This window comes from Marmota flaviventris, chromosome 8 (genome assembly GCF_047511675.1).
Source record: "Marmota flaviventris isolate mMarFla1 chromosome 8, mMarFla1.hap1, whole genome shotgun sequence".
NCBI classification, from domain to species: Eukaryota; Metazoa; Chordata; class Mammalia; order Rodentia; family Sciuridae; genus Marmota; species Marmota flaviventris.
This window is the reverse complement of record NC_092505.1, coordinates 101,653,080-101,674,135: the sequence shown is the minus strand read 5'-3', so window position 1 is coordinate 101,674,135 and position 21,056 is coordinate 101,653,080.

Below are 21,056 nucleotides of genomic sequence, written 5' to 3'. Positions count from 1 at the left end.
ATGAATACCAGGATAATTAAATTGAAACTTTTTGATTAATAATATTGTTATACAAAAAAAATGTGTTATCAAAAAGTGTTCCCTTCTTTTGAATAGTGATGATGAATTATATGTAAAAAAGCAGAAGTAACTCTTGGCTATTTAGTTCATAAGTTCTGTTTGATCAGGTACAACTTTAGTGGGAACAGAAAAAGGAGGATTCAGATCCTAGTTATCAAGCCTCACTGACTAAATTCCTTGGTAAATGTACTATCTAGTAAATAATATAGCTAATTTCCTGTTTGCTTGTTTTGGTATTTTCAATGCTATTACTGAAACCCTAAATAGTTTTTGTTACAATATCAATGTCTATAGAGTTCCAAAATATCATCTTTTAAAATGTAAATCTAAATAAAGATTATAATTTTAAGAATTAATTATTCAATTTTTAAATCCCAGTCTCAGAATGAATTATACTGTGGGTTTTCATTATTGTATTTTAAATAGCTTTGTTCTAACAAATAATTATTACTCTGCTATATTGATTTATAATTCTATTATTTGTCAAAATAATTCAATACTTACACTTTTAAAGAAATATGCATGGATGATAGTTTTGATCACAAACCACTGTTGAAAATCATTCATTGCCAAGAGGCAATGAAGACATAAGCACTTTAAAAAGTAAGTTAATACAGTGAAATATTTGTCAATATGTTTTATGGCTACAATTTTGAAGTTACTATAATTTCCTTTATTTCCTGTAGACATAGTTCTATAATGAATATTGTTGGGTTGATAGTATTTTTAAATATTAAATCCTGGAATTTCTTCAAAAGTTGGATTCACAGGGGTTTCACCAGTTCCTGCCTCAAAGAACTTGAAGCTGACATGTGAAATGAGTGATCTTTGGAGTTCAAACTATATTAGTTTTTCTTGACATTTATTTTAAGATTAACCTTTGTATTATGCATAGGGTAGTTCGTGATGTTTAATAACTTAATGCACTTTGCTAAACATTTGCCTTTTCTTTGATTGTGTAGTATTTGGGGACTATCTTTAAGATGTGATTGGATTTAGATCAACATTTGTCATGTTTCACTTACCAATAAATCTAAATTCTTAAAACCAGAATATCATCTTTAGTGTTTATGCATGGCTTCTATAAGTACTTGAAAAGTGCTTAAAATTCTAGTGTAGGGATTCTTTAGATGGAGCTGCCAATCATGGAATATTAAGGCACAAAGCAGAAGGATATCGACAAATGAAGACATCAGTTAAACTCCCTTCCTTCCTGCTCTTAATTAAGTGCTTATAACTTAATAAAGGATATCTTCTTTTTTTTTTTTTGTTGAAGACACTAATTTGTAAGTACTGTAAACTGTATAATTAGTCAATTGTTTGGACTTTCTCAAATTTAGAAGAAAAATTAGCTATATTTATAATGTTAAAATGTATCAAAAGTATATCCAAAATTCAGTATACTATATTGGCTTCTATTACCAAAATATCACCTTTATAATCATTATAGTAGCATAAGGGTAATAGATTTTCTAACAAACATAATCATGTTTTATAAAAAGTGATTTCATCTTCTGGTATAACCAAACATTGGACCCGAGGTAATTTTTACAAACTGTGACAATAATTTGAGAAGATATTATTGAAGGAACCATAGAATAAATAGAAACAGAAATATTTTACTGGGGTTTGGCTTCTGGTGAAAGTATTTACTAAAGTGAATAAAACAAAGGGAAAATGAGAGAAGAATCCAAGAGGAAAAGAAAAAAATAGGATACTCCAAGTTCTTTTTGTAAATGTCTCTTGGTGAAGGCGATCCCCCACTCACTGTTTTGACAGGGTCACAGTGAGGATGAATGCTGGCAAAGCCACACTGGTTGTGGGAAACCGAAACCATGAGACCCTTTTTTTATGTAATTGGGACTTTGCATTTTCATGCTTGTGTTTCTGACAGGAGGTATGAGTATGTTAAATGCCAAACAAATTAAATTTCAGATGGCTAGAACATAACAGGTAGTTCATGCCTTGGAGGCTGTTCTACTACCCCTCAGCATATCAAGGACAAAGTAAAAGGCTGTTCTTCTATCTCAGTACATTGTGGACAAACCTGATAATGGACAACAATCATCCTTTGAAAGGTCATGAGAGTTTTAGGCACCACATTGATTATATCAACTAGAACCCAAGCCCATATCTCTGGCCTCTTAGAAAACCTAATCAGTATGCTTATTTTACAAAGTTCATCACATATAGTCTCATTTTTGATTAAGGAAAGTTATATTATACACTTAGGAAAGTTAAAACAAATAAAGATATATTCTTCTCTTTTTATAAACCCTTTCTTACTTTACATAGGGTTTTATAAACCCTTTCTTACTTTATATAATGAGCATAGTTAATATTGGTGGAAAGTGGATTGATGTTTAGAACTTATTTTCTATTGAGAAAGATTACAAAGATATGAGAACTAGTGCACCTTGACTGAGAAACAAAGAAACTCTTTGAGAAAGTATCTCAACCAGTTTTATGAGAATAAATTTAGGAATTAATTAAAATAGCTTTATAAGACACAGTTTTAGAATAATGTTAGAAATATTATTTTATTTAGATTCTTAAGTTTAGAAATTCTTAAGTTTTTAGTTGTATAGGTTTCTGATATGTTTTAAGAATGATTTATAAACTTTAGGATGTTTTAAATATAAGATTTAAGGAGACTTTTTTAGATGGGAATTTTAGATTAGAAATAAAGTACAAGTATACTTTAGGTTAATGATTGGTTAGGAGACTTAGAGTCTGGTTACGTAGTTTGGCATTAGTTAATAATAAAATAACATATCTTGGGGAAAATAGTAAATCTTGGGAAAATCTGAAAAATGTAAATTAGTGACGTATTTTATTAATGATTTTGTACTTTTAATAATTACATAACTAAAGGTCATATCCTGGAAAAATGTAAATTAATGTTACATTTTTTGTACCCCCAATCATGGTTAAGGAAATGTCATGTCATGGCAAAGTTTTAAATTATATAATCAATGACAAATTCTGAATCTATAATGATGAGAAAAGTTGTAATAAAAGATGACCCAGAGAAAGCTGCATTAGCTCTCTCTCTCGAGATTGCTCCAACGGAACGACTCCTGTCTCATCTTTTCGCCGACGCCACTCATCCTTCAGGACTCCCTGGACCCCGCTAGGGCAGGACCCCGGCAGTCTCTAACTGATAAGAATTAATATGTGTGGACAACTCAAAGCGTTCCAGTAAGGATTAAAGAACAAAATCAAGATTGGGACTATTGCCCAAAATACAGGGTATGCAATTTGAATGATTATGCTGCTCATCTTCTAAAAAAAATAAAACAGAACAAATTAACATATTTAAATATAATAAAAATCAGAGACTCTACAACATCACATATGTTCAGGATCCAATAAAAACAAAGCACAACAAAAATTTTCGACATATGAAGAGAGGAGAATTTGATCTTAGAGCACAGATATTGAACTTAGCAGACAAGAATTTTAAAGGATTTATTATGATAAAAATAAAAAGAAACTGTGGTCAAAAAACCTGTGATTGAAAATCTTATAGATCCAATAAATATAAAAATGAACCGTTGTACATTAGAGTATAGAAATTTATAATATCTGAAATTTTAGGATTATGTACTGAATGGATTGCAAGGTAGGCTACAGATACCAGATAAAAGAATAAGTAAATATCAAAACATTTTTTTGTAAATTATGCAACTTAAAGTACAGTAAGCAAAAAGCAAGAAAGAATGTTTTAAAATAATTAAATTCATGTACATCAAAATATACCTGAAGAAAGCCATTTAAGTAAAATTTTTCTAATTTTAAATTTTAAAATATCAGTGTGTTATTTCAGAAAAAATAAATAAACATTTTAAAATACTGATTTTTGATGGCCCATTTCTTCAATGATCCAGCAAAACCAAAGCTATTTCATCAATTTTCATGTATTTAAATATTATAATTTGTGAAAAAACAAAATATTTTTAAAATTATCCCATAAATGAACTCTTTGTACATTATATTGAAATTAATATCATTTTGAATGAGGCCCAAGAAAATATGTGTTAAGTATTTTCAAAGTCCAAATACTTTTGTCAAAATTACAGAAACATGCAATGAATACTAAATATAATGAGATTAACATTTAATTAAATGCTTATCATTACTTTGTATTTATTTTGCTTTCTTACAATTGTTTGTTTCTTTGCTTTAAACTTTTCATTTTGATTGATACACTACTACTGCCTTTGTTATTATCTAGTATAATATTATAATCTAACATACAGTCTATAAATATGCAAATTAGGACATTTTAAGGAAAGCTTTCTTATTCTCTGGGAGTAAATACTCAACTTTATTAGTTGCAACTTAAAAAATAGTTTTGAATAAGAAAATTCTGAAAATGTAGTAAAGGAACTTGCAATTGTAGTAAAAAAAAAACTTGGAATAATAATCCAGTCATATAGTCTCTCAATATTTTTAAACCTTTTGAGCATAATTGCTCATTGATTACCTCTTTGAGACTGATTAAGCAAATTACCTATTCTGATGCAGCTGTCTTCAGGGTAGATGGATTACAGGCTATGGAACTGTCTATGTGCCACTGTTAAATTTTCTGCTTTTTAGGATGTCAGTTTTCTCTATAGACTACTGCAAATCTCATTAATCCATTCTGCTTTTTTGCTTAGGTCTTACTCCCATTTTATAACACTGTCAAATTTCTTTCCAATATTATTAGTTTTGCTGTACTGCAATTCCTCCTTACAAAGATTTTTGTGCTATAGAAACTCAGTTTTCTAGATTTTTTTTTAACCTTTCTCTTAACACTACATTGATGCACCAGTCACCCTTATAAGAAATTTTAAAGGTGTTCTTCTATTCATTAGGAAAGTTGTAGGTCTTTTGTATCTTTTTCAAAATCAACCTGGATGACTTTGGCCTTATCTTGTTAAATTGCTACATCACATTCTCATCTGTACTCTTCAAATCACACAAAGAGTTCAAGTAGTGCTCCATTGAGCACTTATAATACTCTAAAGCTTAAGTAAAGATAATTATTCACATCTATAAATTTCTCAAACACAGCATGAAGTGACCTGAGAAAATCTAGCCAATGTAAGCTGAATATACTTATCTAAAGAACAATTGTGATCAAACTTCATTAATATCTAATCAAACATATAAGCTTCAAGTGGGTGTCAAGTACCAACAAAAAACATCCACACTGAAGATGTTGAATCAAAACAGTCTGCAATGCTTAAAATACAGCTCTGTCACATTGGCTCTGATTTATACTGGAATATACATTTTATTTTCCATAACTTATTTAATTAATTTCCCACATTCAAATAGTTCAATCTTTGCTCTATGCAGATAATCAGAGAATTCATGTGAGTTCTCTTAACGTTTTTCATTTCCATCTCAAAATATCATTGATGTTTTTTCCTCCCATTAAACATTTCCCTCATATTTTCAAAAACTGTGCATTTTATTTCTTCTGACATTATTAATCATTTTTCCTTTTGTATGTTTTCTGCCCACAAGATCGTTATCAACATAACAAGTATGTTTTTAATTTTTTTCATCATGACTTGCTTATGAGGCCTGTTGACTGAACATACCCATATTCATTTTCTTTTAAATCTTTGCTTCTTGGCTTCTGTTTCCACCACTTTATAAAATGTTTCTCTTAAACATGAGCAGTGATTTCCCTTTTCAGTTCCCATCCCCCCTGTAGGGACAAGTGCATGGTGTACTGCATACATGGCATATATTAAGGGCGTCTGAGTGGCAGGCTACTCCCCACATGCTAGGTGAGGTAGGGGCAATGAGCTTATCCAGTAGGCACAGCCCTGGGCATGAGGCCATGTGTTGTAGTCCCTGCGCTTGCTCCATAGCCCACTCCTTGATTGGTCACTGCAAAGACAGTTGGCTAGAAATTGTATTGGTGGCTTCCTGTAATCTGCTTAGATACTGCCTATGTATATATACATGGTAACTTCACCATAAAATCAGACCTGCTTCCAGCTTGGTCTCCAGAGGTCTTGATTAGCGACTCTTGCAGCCACACTCTCCTCTACCCTGTCCTGTGGACCTCCTCACTGGACAAGAGAGAGCTCACACACTCCCTCACTACTAGGAACCATAGGTACAATTGATCTTTTCTTTACAGTTTAGTTCATTTCAATGAATCAAAATCTACCAATTATGCTCCTGCAAATAATTTACCCATATGTCCACTGGTAGCTTTTTCTTCTTAAAGACATCATCAAGTTGCTTTGGCAACTTTAGGCTTTCAGGGAAATTGAAAATCAAATGAAGCTTTAACTCTCCATGCATTTCTTTGAAAGAAGGTCTTATCTTGTGTCTTTGAGGCAAACATGTACAAAAATAATTGCTTTGACTCTTTAACAGTGACAAAATTGACTTCTGCTGGACATCTCAGAGTCACACATGAACTTTTCAAGTAGAAAGATTAAGAGAGAGATTTCTCTTGAACTTGAATTCCTTATGAATATGTAACATATTTTTATGCAGTTTCTCAATAGGATGATTTATATATTTTTAATTTGACTATTACCTAAAATCGAATCCCTGTCTTTGAAATGAACTTTTTTGCAAAAAACACCTCAAAAAAATCCTTTAAACCAATTCAAATGTGTTCTTCTTGAAGAGATAATGCATATTAAAAATCTGATTATCATAAAATTTACATAATCACATGCATTTAACATAAAGTTAATAAGGCTTCTAAAAGGTTTTTTATAGTAGTTTCTGTGTAGGTGGATCAGAAGATATTAGCACATGTTATCTAAAAGTCAAACCAATTTTTAAGAAGCAAGACCCCTTCTTCCCTTTTAAGGTATAAAGATTAATAAGATAACAAGTCAAAGAATAGACTTTAGTAAGTGTTATGTACTGATTGTATAACTTTAATAAGATCTATACCCATTTTTATTATTGACAACAGAATAAAATTTCATAGTTATGAACCACTAAGGGCATTTTTTAAGAGATTATTTGTATATAGTATTCTCTAATATCTTGCTCACTGCTCTCTACAGGCTTAAATATGTGGGTTATTCAGACTTATGCAACACCACAGTATTTATCTAAACTTTGTGCTGACTGTGCAGGTGTCACTTGGGATTTTTTAGATGCGATGTTAAAACAAGCAACCTACATAATCAATTTGCAAACCATCCTTCATTATTCTAAGTTTAAATTAAGAAAATAATGCCTAAAGGAAAGTCAGACTAAAAATCTGCTTCTTGGTCACACTGTTTTACAGGGAATTTATATTCTATCAATTTCTGTAGGGCATAAGTGCCTTAACTTAAATTTGAAGAAATAAAAGATTAGTTCTTAAAATAGTATTATGTATTTGTGATGTTGGATATTTATTATTTTTCCTTAACAGAATATAAGTAAAACTTCCCAAATACTGATCTAATTATCATAATTTTTAATATTTATCATTATATTTTTATCAAAAGTTAAGGATAGGAAGCCTAAAAAATTGGGTTAAGAAGCATCCATTTTAATCACTTACATGGTTTCTTCAATGAGTTTTTTAATAGAAAAATGCAATCTCTCATAGCATGAGATGATAAACAGCAATGAAATGAGTCACTTAGAAGTCTCTGAGAACTAGAACTCCATATTTTGGGGGAATAGCATGTAATTGTAATTGGGAACCTGGATCACCTGTCATTGCCTGAAAATCATATCTAGAAAGGATCATGTCAGAAAATAGATTGAAATCAGACAAACATAATACATAATATGTCCAAAATACTTAAGAGAAAATGATCAAAAAATAGTTAAAATACTTAAAAGTTAATGCTAACAGAGCTTATCAGCAGGAAGTCTCAGAATAGGCAGAAACTAGACTGGATAGCAAGCCAGCAACTGAGAATTTTTGCCACAGGGTCTGAGGTCAGACATTGGTTCTCAACCCAGAGAACACAGGCAAGAAGTAAGAGCATTGTTATGGTTTGGATGTGAGGTGACCCCCAAAACTCACATGTGAAACAATGTAAGAAAGTTCTGAGGATAAATGATTGGGTTATAGCCTTCACCTAATCAGTAAATTTATCCTTGATGGGATTAACTGGATGGTAACTAGAGGCAGGTGGGGCGTGGCTGAATGAAGTGGTTCATTGGGGCATGGCTATGGGGTATATATTTTGTATCAGGTGAGTGGAATCTCTCTCTGCTTACTGATCACCATGTGAGCTGCTTCCCTCTGCCATGATGTTTCGTCTCATGTCGATTCTGAGGAATGGAGTCAGCTACTATGGATTGAGACCTCTGAAACCGTGAGCCCCCAAATAAACATTTCCTCCTCTACAGTTGTGCTGGGTCGGTCCTTTTTAGTCACAGTAGTGAAAAAGCTAATTAAAACAAGCATGATTCTCAATGACTGGGATGCAAGTTTAGGAAAATAAAGAAACACTGAAGTAACTAAAGCTGGAATATATGGTAGATTTTATTTTTCAAGACAGTCCAAAACTCCAGTGAAGATATACAGCAGCAATTTTAATTTGGTGGAAGGTCATTTGAATATTAAGATAACTTTTCCTAAAAATACTGTCATACCTAGAGACTCAACCTGGATGAACTACTAATTAGGTATTAAATATATATTGTTAAAGTTCTACAGGGTAGAGGTCTGGTTAGGCAATTTAAGTGAAAATGTTAATATTTTTATTATGTTTTTGCTAGTTCATTATAATAATATATAACAGTGGAGTTCATTGTGAAATATTCATATATGCACATAACATGATTTGCTGTTTCATTCCCAAGTACAACACAGTGTAACATGAAAATTTTAGTGTGTGATTAAAAAATAGTTATTCTTTACTAAAAATATTATATTTCAAAGTTTATTGATTTACAGGACATCAGGAAGCTGAAACAGGAGGCTCACAAGTTCAAAGCCAGTCTCAACAATTTAAGGAGGCCTTAAACATCACAGCAAGACCCTATCCTAAATAATTTTTTCTAATTGATATTAAATTTTAAAATATCAATGTGTCATTTCATAAAATATAAATATTTTAAAGTATTGATTTTCTATGGCCCATTTTTTAATAATTCAGCAAAACCAAAGCAATTTCATCAACATTAATTTATTTAAATATTATAAACAGTTTGTGAAAAAAATGTTTTTCAAATATATCACATAGATGTTATCATTTTAATTCTACATGTTTATGGTATACAGTGTGATAATTTGGTAGATGTACACAATGTATAAAGATCAAACCAGGATCACTTAAATTGACTTTGTATTTTCACCCTTCCTCCTCTTCAGTCTCTAATTATCATGCTAAGGCATTTACAGAAGTAAAATAGCCTCTGAGTTCCTCACCTACTGTTCTTCCCTTTCATTCCTTCTTCTCTAGACACTTGAACTCTTTGTACTTCATCTGCCTGGGATACATTTAAGCCTTGGAATGGCTCAATCCTTTACTCTGCAGCTTCTGCTCATATGTTACTGAAGCTTTTCTCACTCATTCTATATAAAAATAAAAGTCGTCCTCCATCCTGGCTCCATTTTCACTTATAAAATGAGATGATTTTTTTCCCAGTTATTCACCCCATCCCATGTAAGAGAATTATGTATTGCACTTTGCAGGAGAAATACACTTGCCAGAAAAACTGAAATTACACTTGGCCATCTGACTTGTTTAGTGAATAAATTAGAACAAAAGGTTTGTAGCCATCATAAGGATTTGTTCAGTTTCTTGCACTTTTGATTCTGCCATGAGAATCCTTTGTCCCAGATTAGAGTTGTTCCTTTAGCTTATATTTCACAATGAGTAAAGTACCTCACAGCAGAGTTATAGCCAGAGTAGAGCCATATCTGAAGTCAATAGGAGGGACAATAATTTCAGAACTGTTGATTAGCACAGCATAATTGAGCAGATAAAAATGATTATGTTGAGATATTGTATACTTCCTATTTTATTAATTCATTGTGTCCCTCACAAAGTAGAACTTTTATGGAAGCAAACATTCAGTCTGCTTTGCTTCCTCTATTAATCCTAGAACAGAATAGTACCTAACACATGTTTGGTACTCAATAAATATTTGCACAATGAATAGATAAATAAATGGATATGCATGTTTGATAGGCTAATATAGAGAATGTTACCAAATTGGAGTTATTATAAGCACTATGTATTTTTAAGTTTAATAGTTTTCAAAATGTAGAGCTAAGAACTTTGCATGTAGCATATGCATAATATAAATTTTCTGAATGTAATTAAATTGGTATTTACCATCCGTTGGTTTCAGAGGATAAAAAATTTCAAACATGTTTTTGAATTATTAATGGCTTTATAAAGTTATTTGAATTTTAATCCCTTTTATAGATTATGAAAGATATAATTTAATTGACTCAAGTTATATACTGATGATTTGAATACTAATAAGTTCCCTGTAGGCTCCTATTGGAAAGATCATGAACTCTCAGTCCTGTTAGACTTTAGCAATTAAGATCAGATTTGATTCAATATGTCAACAACCATGTTCTGAGTACTTATTATATGCAAGCACCATACAGGGTGCTATGAAAATAATTGAAAAGATGATTATGTATGCATTTATATTATGTTGGATATGCCATTTGAAAGACTTAAGGTAAAATGTAAGATGTCCTCATAATTGAACTAACATATCCAGTAGAATCTTTGTATTGATTATTGATGGAAATAAAGTATATGAGAACATTTTTGTTAATTTTATTTGCATGATAGTTTTTATTCTAACAGTTTTACATTTACAGGACTCCAAGAGAGTTAATCATTAATTAATTTAAATGAATATGCATTAAGTTTAAGGTAGCTTACAGTATCAATATTTTGAGACAATGTGGAAAGGATTTGTCTCATCAAGAAATTTCCAAACAGACATTACCTATAAGATATTTAAAGAAAATAGTGAAAAATTCTTGTCAGAAAAAAAGTAATAATGAGTGAATAACCCAAGTCTAGGTTGTTGCAAATGGCTGTTTGAGCACCTGAAGAGAAGAAAGAGCAGTTTGTAAACTGGTATGCCTGAAAGACTCTTTCATTCACCCGGGAAAACAAAGAAAAATCTTGGAGATGGTTGTATCAACTGCTCTGTCACTACCAGCCTGGAATAGCCCCTTTGCTTGCCACAGAGTTTTATATAATTACCATTATTTTCTTCATGTACGATACTGTGAAAAAATATTAGGAAATGTTGGTTTAGATAGTTTTATTCTGTTTAAATATGATTAAAGGCTTTGACTAGAAAATTGCATTGCAACAGTTAGCCATTTAAAAATATTATTTAAATTTATTGGGTTATCTTGTTCATTTTTTTTTTTTTTTCCTTTCTCCATCCCCCTCCTTTGGTACTGGGAATTGAACCCAGGGGCACTCTTACTACCATTAAGCAGCATCCCCAGTCCTTTTATTTATTTTATTTGGGACAGAGTCTCACTAAGTTGCTGGGTGTCTCCCTAAGATGCTGAGGCTAGCCTTGAACTTGTGATCCTCTAGCCTCAGTTTCTCAAGTTGCTGGTATTACAGGTGTGTGTCAAAGTGCCTAGTTAAATTTATTGAAAAGCTTTACGATAGGCATTAGAAGACAGATGGCATTGCAATAGGAAGCCGACTCCTGGGTCTTCCTGAGTCTTTACAGATTTACACCTTTGAATTCCTAACATTTGTTTTCTATCTGCCTAGTATTTTTTTTTTCTAACTTGAAAATTAGAATTTCCATTTTGAATTTCAATTTTGAATTTTAAGTTTAAGTTTGCAGTAGCAAATATTCTACTTGGTACGTTTATGTCTTTCTTAAATATACGTAAACCAACTCTGAACATTTGTTATAAAAACATGAGTTAGTACCTTAACAATGTTTAATAATGTTTCTTCAACTATTTCAAGGTTCCTAATTGCTCCACAGATATTTATGCATATGTGTGTGTGTGTGTGTGTGTATAAATCATATGGGTTCACACACACACACAAACACACACATACACACACATAAATATACGTATTTTTCCTCAGGTTTCAACTTCAGAAGTGTTCCATTAGACTAAATTAAACAATCTTTTTTTATTTCTATAAAAATTTTAAAGATATGAAATACCTTGATGTATCTATAATATTTTGTTTTGTAAAAGCATACTAAGACTATCAAGGAATTAACAGTAAAATTTTCAAGGACTCATTAGCCAGACAGTAATGACATCTTCTACATTTGATTTATCAGAGCAACTCATGAAGTCAATCCAAGATGCAAACAAAATTTGTCACCGTACAAGTGCCTAAAAATCCCACTACTAAGACGATCTTGAAAAAGAAATTAAAATTGAGATGAAACACTCACAGATATAAAATTTATTATAAAACTAAAATAACTCAGATGTTTTGCACCAGTGTGAAGGAAGAGAGCGTGGCCAGTGGAATGGAGAAAAATGTGAAAGAAAAAATACAGGACTGAGGATATAGCTCAGTTGGTAGAGGGCTTGCCTCACATGCACAAGACCCTTGGTTCAATCCCTAGCACCACAAAAATAAAATTTTTTTAAAAAGAGAAAGAAAAATATATATATATGATTTATGATGAAGGTGACACTGAAGTAGAGAAAAGAAGGAGGGGATAAGGGACAGACTGTCTGGAGTTTCTGTGGGCATATTTTTTAAATATAAAATACTGTTTGACAGCTATTTTCTTTAGACACTTTCAATGTTATGTATTTGTCTTTAGTATTCAGCATGTATAATAAGCTATAACAAAGTATGGTTTTCTTTAAATTTCTTTATGGAGTTCTGAGAAAATATTTAATGTGGAATGTTCTTAACTTAGGCCTGCAGACAATTATATCCCTCAAATGAAGTAAAAATTCATAGATCCTCAGTAATTTTAAATAAGTAAAAGAGTAAAATAAATGTGTGTATAAAATAAATAATGTGCAATCATTATTTAAAAATTGAGAAAAATACTTGGTTTGTGCATATGGGAAGGTTGAGATTTTCATGGATAGCAGAGTATTTGTAAGGACTGAAGCAGGTTATTAAAGATATTGCAATATATTGCTTCTTAACTTCAAGGAGAAATACAGTAATTATTCACAGAGCAATAAAACACCAACTTGAACAGATGATCAGAGCATGACATGCTTCCAAAGGTGACTCCCTAATAATATTGGACACAACATTAATTTTATACTATTCTATTTGAGGACATATAGGGAATCTAACACTGAAAAAGATCAGAAAAACTCATATTTAGGGACATTTGATAATATAACTGGTCCATGTTCTTCAGAAGCATCAATGTCATGACTGACAAGAAAAAGCTGGCTGAATTACTGATCCAGATAAAAATAAAGAAAAACGACAAAAAATATAAATAGATTAAAAAATAAAGAACATTATTCAGTCACTAGAAAAAAAGGAATATGGATTATAAATTAGAAAAAAAATGATTCTGCTAATTTAAAATTTTCTGAATTTAAGTGCATTGAAGCTGGTAGGAGATTGTTTAAGGAAAGACACACTAAAAATTTCGATATGAATGTATGATACGTGCAACCGTAATTCTACCTAAGCACTTTAGACTCAAGTAGACATTTAGTCTGACAGGACTCTCATAGGCTATACAGGGTAGGAACCACTGCTTGCAGGCAAGTTGAGTGTTAGCCATTGCTCTGAGAAAGGAGTCCTTCTTGCAATTCAACAGCCCAAAGGCATGATCCATTCAAGAGTGAGCAGGATTTGACTGGCATAAAAGTCAGATGACCCGGGCCCACTGTGTCTTATAATAACTCCATAAGCAGTGTTTTCAGAGTTGTTGCAAAGGATATGCCAATTATAGAAATCAATACAATCAAAGGTCAGGCTGGGCTGCTAAAAAGTGTAATTCCAGCAACTTGATAGATTAAGATGAGAAGATTACAAGTTCAAGAGGAGTCTCAGTGATTTAATGAGACCTGCCGAAATTAATTAATTAATGAGGCTGAGTATGTAACTAAGTAGTAAGTGATCCTGAGTTCAACCCCAAGTACCAAAAAAAAAAATAATAATAATTAGAGAAGCCTTCATTAATGTTTCATATCAAATACTGAAATAGTTTATCAACCATAGGTTTTTTTTTTTAATTTAAGTAATGTTATGGTTTTAGTGACCAGCCCCTCCAAAAGTCATTTTGATATTTGGTTGTACTTGTGCTGGTGGGACCTGTGGGAGGTGACAGATTTATGATGGTTTCATCCCTGCAAGTGGGATTAATGCTGTTTTAAAAGCTTTTCTGCCTTCCATCATGTCTTCATGCAGAATGAAGGCTGGTGCATTGATCTTGGATTGCCCAAGATGTTAGATTGTCCAAAAATGTCAGGTAATATGTAATTTCAGGTATTCTCCTGTACCAGCGCAAAATGGACTTAGACAAGTAAATAATAACACAGTTGACTAGCTAACATTTATCAGGTGATTCAAAGAGACAATGTTAGCTAGTTAACCAAATAACAAGTTCTCATCCACAAAGGTGAAAGATTTCTCCTAAACTCTTGACCCTCATAAAAAATTCTGGGGAGGATCATAATATATAATAATAATGTTTTCATCTGTTCATGTAGGTAGACAATAAAAATCCAAATATGGCAAAATAAAAACAAGTTGTGAATCTGGATAAAGTACTTATAGGAGTTACCTGTATTGTTTTGCATCTGTTTTTAAGTTCAATAAGATTTCAAAGTAAAAACACTTTAAAAAACTTAAACATGCTGAGTGTAGTGGTGAACGCCTGTAATTCCAGTGACTTAGTAGTTCAAGGTAGGAAGATTGTGAATCCAAAGCCAGCCTTTATAACTTAGCAAGGCCCTAAGCAACTTTGCAAGACCCCTTCTCAAAATAATAATTAAAAAAAAATGTGTGGGAATGTGCCTCAGTTATTAAGCACCCTTGGGTTCAATCTCTGGTACCAAAAATAAAATCATATAAATAAGCAAACAAACAAACAGAATCTTAAGAAGTAAATGCATTAATGTTTGAAATGATGCAAATTTCTTTTTAATTTTTGTTGACAGTTTTATTTCCAGTCATTTGAAATATGTAAATTTTTAGAGAAAAAAATCTTATTGCCATAGTACCTATTCTGTATGTACTTCCTCTGAGGTTATAGAAAGCCTTACCTTTAAAAAAAATCTTTAATAAAGAAGAAAATATAATGTCCTTGTATACATGGAATAATGGTATTCATATAATGGTATCATGTTTTAAAACAGAATTTTTTTCTACAGTAACTTGAATATGGTAAATAAGAGTAAATTTTAATTTTGTTTCTAATAAAAAGTCATATTTTTCCCCTAATAGATGAAGAAAGTTGCCTTTCAACCTTAGCTCCTTGCAATGCACAAATCATCCAAATCTAGATACTTTAAAGAATTCAAGAGAGTAGTTAACTTCATTTCTCACCCATGAAAATCTAGATTACTCTTAAGCTATTAAAGAAAATGAGAATAAACATATGCATTCAAGCAGTAAGGCTAGTTATTGGTGTATAGTCAACAAATGTGAGAAATCAAATTTACTGAGGTTGTTCCTTTGAACTAGTTATTGGTCAAATCTAATGAAAATGTGACATATATGAGAAATAAATGTGGAAGTAAAAATCTTTATATTTAAATTTGATTCTACACTCTACTCCATGATCCCATTTAAAAACTCTCAATCATAAAACAATGAATTGAAGAAATATTTTCTTAGAATTTGCTAGTGTTTGAAAAAAATTTATTAGAAATCCCCTTACTTAGCATTCTTTTAAGGATTTATTTCATTTCACAGTGTGAATATTTATTTAGGATAAATCAACTGTTTATCTTAGGCATAGTTTTCATTCCTATTTTATAGATATGTAAGTTAAGTGTAAACATAAAGTCTAACCAGATGGAAAAATATAAGATTATTACTATAGAGAAGAAGATATGTTTTGTTTTTACTCACATATATTTTTATTTGAGCAATAAAAACTATACAATAATGTTATGTAATATAATGCATACTGATATGCAAATTGTCTTTACATGACATAGAAAAATCATTCCTAACTTTTTCAGTAGCACTTTTTATATTCATATAGTTTAGCCCATTTTGAATGTTTTCAATATCTAGTCATTTTAGGCGAGATAGAGATAGAGTCTATATGTTTAACTTATATGTGAATACATTTGAATTTAACATATAACTACTTTAATGACAAAAAATATTTTGGGTATAGAAAGCACTATGTCAACATGAATAGCCATAGCAAAATGGAAATATCTCACATATCTAAAATTTATCACCAAATTACTATCACAAATATTATTGTGTATTATCTTCACATAAATCATAGAGATTTTTATTCCCATATTGGAGGTGAAGAAATTGAGGCCTAGGGCCTGTTCAATGACATATACTTAGTATACTGACAATAAATACCATATCCAGTTTCTAAGTCATTATTATCCTCACCTCATCAAAAGTAAGTAAAAATTTTTCCCTAAACAACTTATAGAGCAATTAGATGAGAATTAAACTATCTTAATTTCTCAGCTTAAGATCTTTAGGAAAATATAAGTGTAGTCAAGCCTTTAAGTCTTGGAAATTTTGAAATTTATTAGCCCAGCAAAGATTCTACAGTGCTTAAAATTTTAAAGGCTATGCTCAGGGCAATTGTGCTATGTTTTTCCTTGAGTGCTGCCAAGAGGTGGGCAAGAATCAGTGGCCAGATCTCAGAGAAAGCTGAATTCTCATAGAGTAAGATGCAGATGCAAGGAGTGGGTGGGATGGTATTCTACTACCACAAAGGACACTGGCCTGAAAGTTGAGAGTCTATGATCACTGGAAACTGATCAATAAACACTTTATTTTTAGTGTATATTCTGGTTTCAAGATCCATGTGTGGAAGTAGGAGATACTTTGAGTAGTAGAACCACTTAAACCTCAATAGGCCAAAAAGACCAAGCAATGAGCAGGTTAGTACTCTTTTTTAAGGAACAGAGCACTTTGTCAAAAAATTTACCTTGACTATGCCCTGGGTTTTGTGGGAGCCAGGTTTCCTAGAAAGTAAAATATATAAAATGCCTAAATTAAATGTGTTTATTGCAAATGTGATCTGAGGTGCAAGAGTGAGAAAAATATCTGATGTAAAAGGGAAGGGGAAGAGAACCAATTCAAAGAATAAACCAGCAGTTGGCCAATAACTATTGATTTATTCTGACCAGAACTCCTGAAGAGTCATTAGGAAATTATCTCAGGACTGGTCATCAGGGAAACAAAGGAGACTTACACACTATTGGTTAAAGGCTGTCCCCATGAAGCATAAACATAACCCATTTCAGAAACATAAGCACTGCTGTCAGTATCGTTAGTGCCATCTCAATATCAAGACCCCAAGGTAGAGTGGAAGCTTTTGAATTCCCTTGGGTAGGAAGCTTTAGTCCTAATAAACTGAATGACAAGATCCACTGTGCTTATATTTTACATATGAAAAAAATAATTCAACAAGGAAAAATAGTTATGTAAAAATTTATTAATAGTTCTATGTTCCATGTATCCTAGGTATAAAAAATATCACATGCATCATATAATAAAATATATTGCATATTGTTTCATCAAAACATCCAGTATCCTAGAGGATAGCATCCCAAGCTGAAGAGTGTTCTTAAGCTGCAACGCTAGCCAAATGTCCATAAGTTTTTCCGTATTCTATTTCGTCAGCTATATCTGGGTGTTGGGATAAATGAAAATGCCAGTGGATTTCATGGCCATCGATATAATTCATCACCTTTTACCATAAAATGAATGATTTGGTCATTCAATGGTGTAAACGAAGCCATGTACATAGATTAGACTTATAAAACCCTCAGAAGACCAGAACAGGGATGCTGACAAAAATATTCCATGAGGGAAGACAAATTCAGAGCGAGAATAGATGTGAACTAAGAAACTCAGGGTGAAAGGAACAGGCCCAAGTCCTGGACCTGAAGTTACTTGTTCTGCACATTAACCTGCATGAAAGTAGTCAATGCCCACACAGAAGTTGCTGCAATATGGATTTTTGTATGTGAAATGGTACAGATTATATGTTTGGTACAGGGTTCTAAGTATCAAGGTGAAGAATAGAGGCTCTTAAAATTAATGAGTTTTGATTTTTAGCCTACCTAAAAAACACTTGAGTCATTTAACTTCATCTAGAAATGTGATTTTCCTTGCAGTAAAGTATCTTATGAAAAATTCACTCATTTTATATTAAGGGATACTTAGATCCACAGAAAATAATGAAATGAATCAATGAACATTTTGTTTCAAAGAACAAGGTAGAACATATTTAAAATTCATAACCTAAAGAATACCAAAAGCCTAATAGAATTGCTGAAATTATGAAATTGCTGTTTAGATCCTAGACCTCTGACCATTTTGTGATATTTAGACTAATATTCCAGATGCTCATCCCAGAAAGTTATTAACATTCCCAAATCAAGGATAGTGCTCTAAAATGCAGTAATCAGATTTTTGCCTACTGGAAGTCACCTTCAACCTCAGCAGATCCCTCCTAATAGTTAAAAAATGTGGTGGTGGTATCCTAAGGTAGCCTGCCCTTAACTTATTCAATTCTAAGTCGTCCAATGTTTTAATCATGGTGCCTGTTTCTTGTTTATTATAAAATGAAAACAACCTGACATTTCAGCAGCTGACATTTGTTTTTCTATAGGGAGAATCCTGTGCTCAGTAAAAATCAGACTCCAAATGCTTCACATGTGTTGCTCAAATTCCTTTTTTTGGCTGACTTGACAATAAGTATATTGTGAAGCACATGCTTATTTATGCTTGATTGCTGCTACAATACTTAATGGTATGCATTCTTAACTGGAATGAATGAACCAACAGAAGGTGCATATCCATCTTCAAACCTTAGATTTTTTTTTGATGCAGATAAATAATAGAAGTTAAAAATTGGAAAAGAAATTTCAGCATTCCCCTTCTTCATGTGACATATCAATTCCTTGGTGATTCAAAGAGGAAAGGGAAGGGATCGCTGAAGTAAGAGATTAGATTGCCTAATATAAACATCTCCTGTTACAAAAATGAGAAAAAAATGTATTTTAAGAATAATTACTTAAAATATTGAATTTTACCTGCTCTACAAAATATTCATGATTCAGTAGAGCAAATACATTGGTAGAAAAGGTACAGTAAAAGAGCTGGGGTTCAATTTTCATCTGCCATTTATTCCCAATAGTTCACAAGTCTCTAAAACTTAATGTTCCTTCATTTTCTCACATTCCTTCCACAACTTACAATAGATAATGTATCAATGTGTAGAGGTCACTGTGTTCACATTTACCATAGAATATAGCCTGGTGTATTATGAATTTTAATTTCAGTTTGTGTAAGATTTTTCAATATTTTCTTTTCTTCTAGTCCCTTAAAATAGTAGTTTATTAAACCCCAGGGCTGCAAATGTCCCGAACATACTGTTTACCAATTCCAAATAGAGAATGTGGAGGACTCATTGGAGAGGTTTCTGAAATGCTGTTACTCTTTAGTGTCTGCAGGCCAGGATACAGTGGAGGGACACACTACCTACAAAAGGGGGACATATATAGGATAGGTAGCATGTCCACTGTGCAGGCATACTTCCACAGATGTTTTATGAGCACATTTTTTACTTTGTTCCTCACTTAAAGATTGGAGATAAAAGAAGTGGCCAGCTTCCCCTCTCCATTTTTTTTCATTATAATTTTTTTTTATTGTTTATTTTCCTAAAAGCTTTCCAGGACAGCAATTAGTGTTTAACTCAACAAAGCTGAAACCGTGTTTCTCATTTTTACATTGTGATACATTTTTCAAAGAGTTTTTATATTTACATTTTATCTGACCTTCAAAATTATTTTATAAGGTAAGCTTCGAAGTGCAGATAGGTGTGAAGATTTTCTTCATTTCATATTTATTATATAAGATTAAGGCTTCTTTTTTTGTGTGTGTTTCTGGTGCTTGGATTTGAACCCAGGGTCTTGTGCACCTTGAGGCAGGCACTCTACCAACTGACCTATAGCCCCAGCCCTTCATTTTGTTATTTTTGATTTGATGAATTGGTAAACAATTTAATACAGAGTAATAAGTGTTTATGAATAGCCAAAACTGATGAAAAAGAAGAGTGCATACACACCACGCATTAAAATTGATTTAAAAATTTTAGTACTTAAGAGTTGAAATGAGAGGGACATGGCAAGAAATGATAAAAAATAGACTGGAGTTTTCAGAAGCATGGGGTAGAAGTAAGTGCTTATATAAATGTGTTTCATGACAGTTGGAATTCATATTTCACATATCTGAAACCATTAAGCCTTGTACTGTGAACTGCTTTATTGATTTCTAAATGATGCACATGCCTTTTGACTTTACAGGAAAAAAATGAAAGGAACAACAACAACAAAAAAAAAATGACATCATATTGGTCATTAAGTTGACTTTTGTTGCATTTTGTAGAACACACATGGAAAAGAAAAGACACTGAAGTACATAAATCTATTCCCAGGAAAGTTGCATTGGCAATGTAAAACTTGAATATTGAATCTTGATTTTTAAGTAACAGGAGTTTTGCAACACTTTAAACCCTGTGAAAAACAAATTGTGTAGACAAATCTTAAATGCACTAAAGAAGTAAAATGTCATTGCTTAAGGATTCCCACAGACCCTAACAAAATATTTGAGTATTTGTAATTGATTTGGCAAATGACTTCTAGGAACAGATGTGACTCAATTCCATTGGGGACTTTGAAGAAAGAGAATACATGCCGACTCTGTGTTTTCTCACCATAGGATAGCAAAAATTATTTAAAGCAAATTTTTTTAAGTATAGATTTTTGATGTAATAATTATAGCACTTGCAATCAATGCACTTTAATATATAAAGCCACAGATTTATAGGTACCTTAAAGTAAATTTGAAGACAAAACTTAGCACAAAAGAGGAACTAAAACA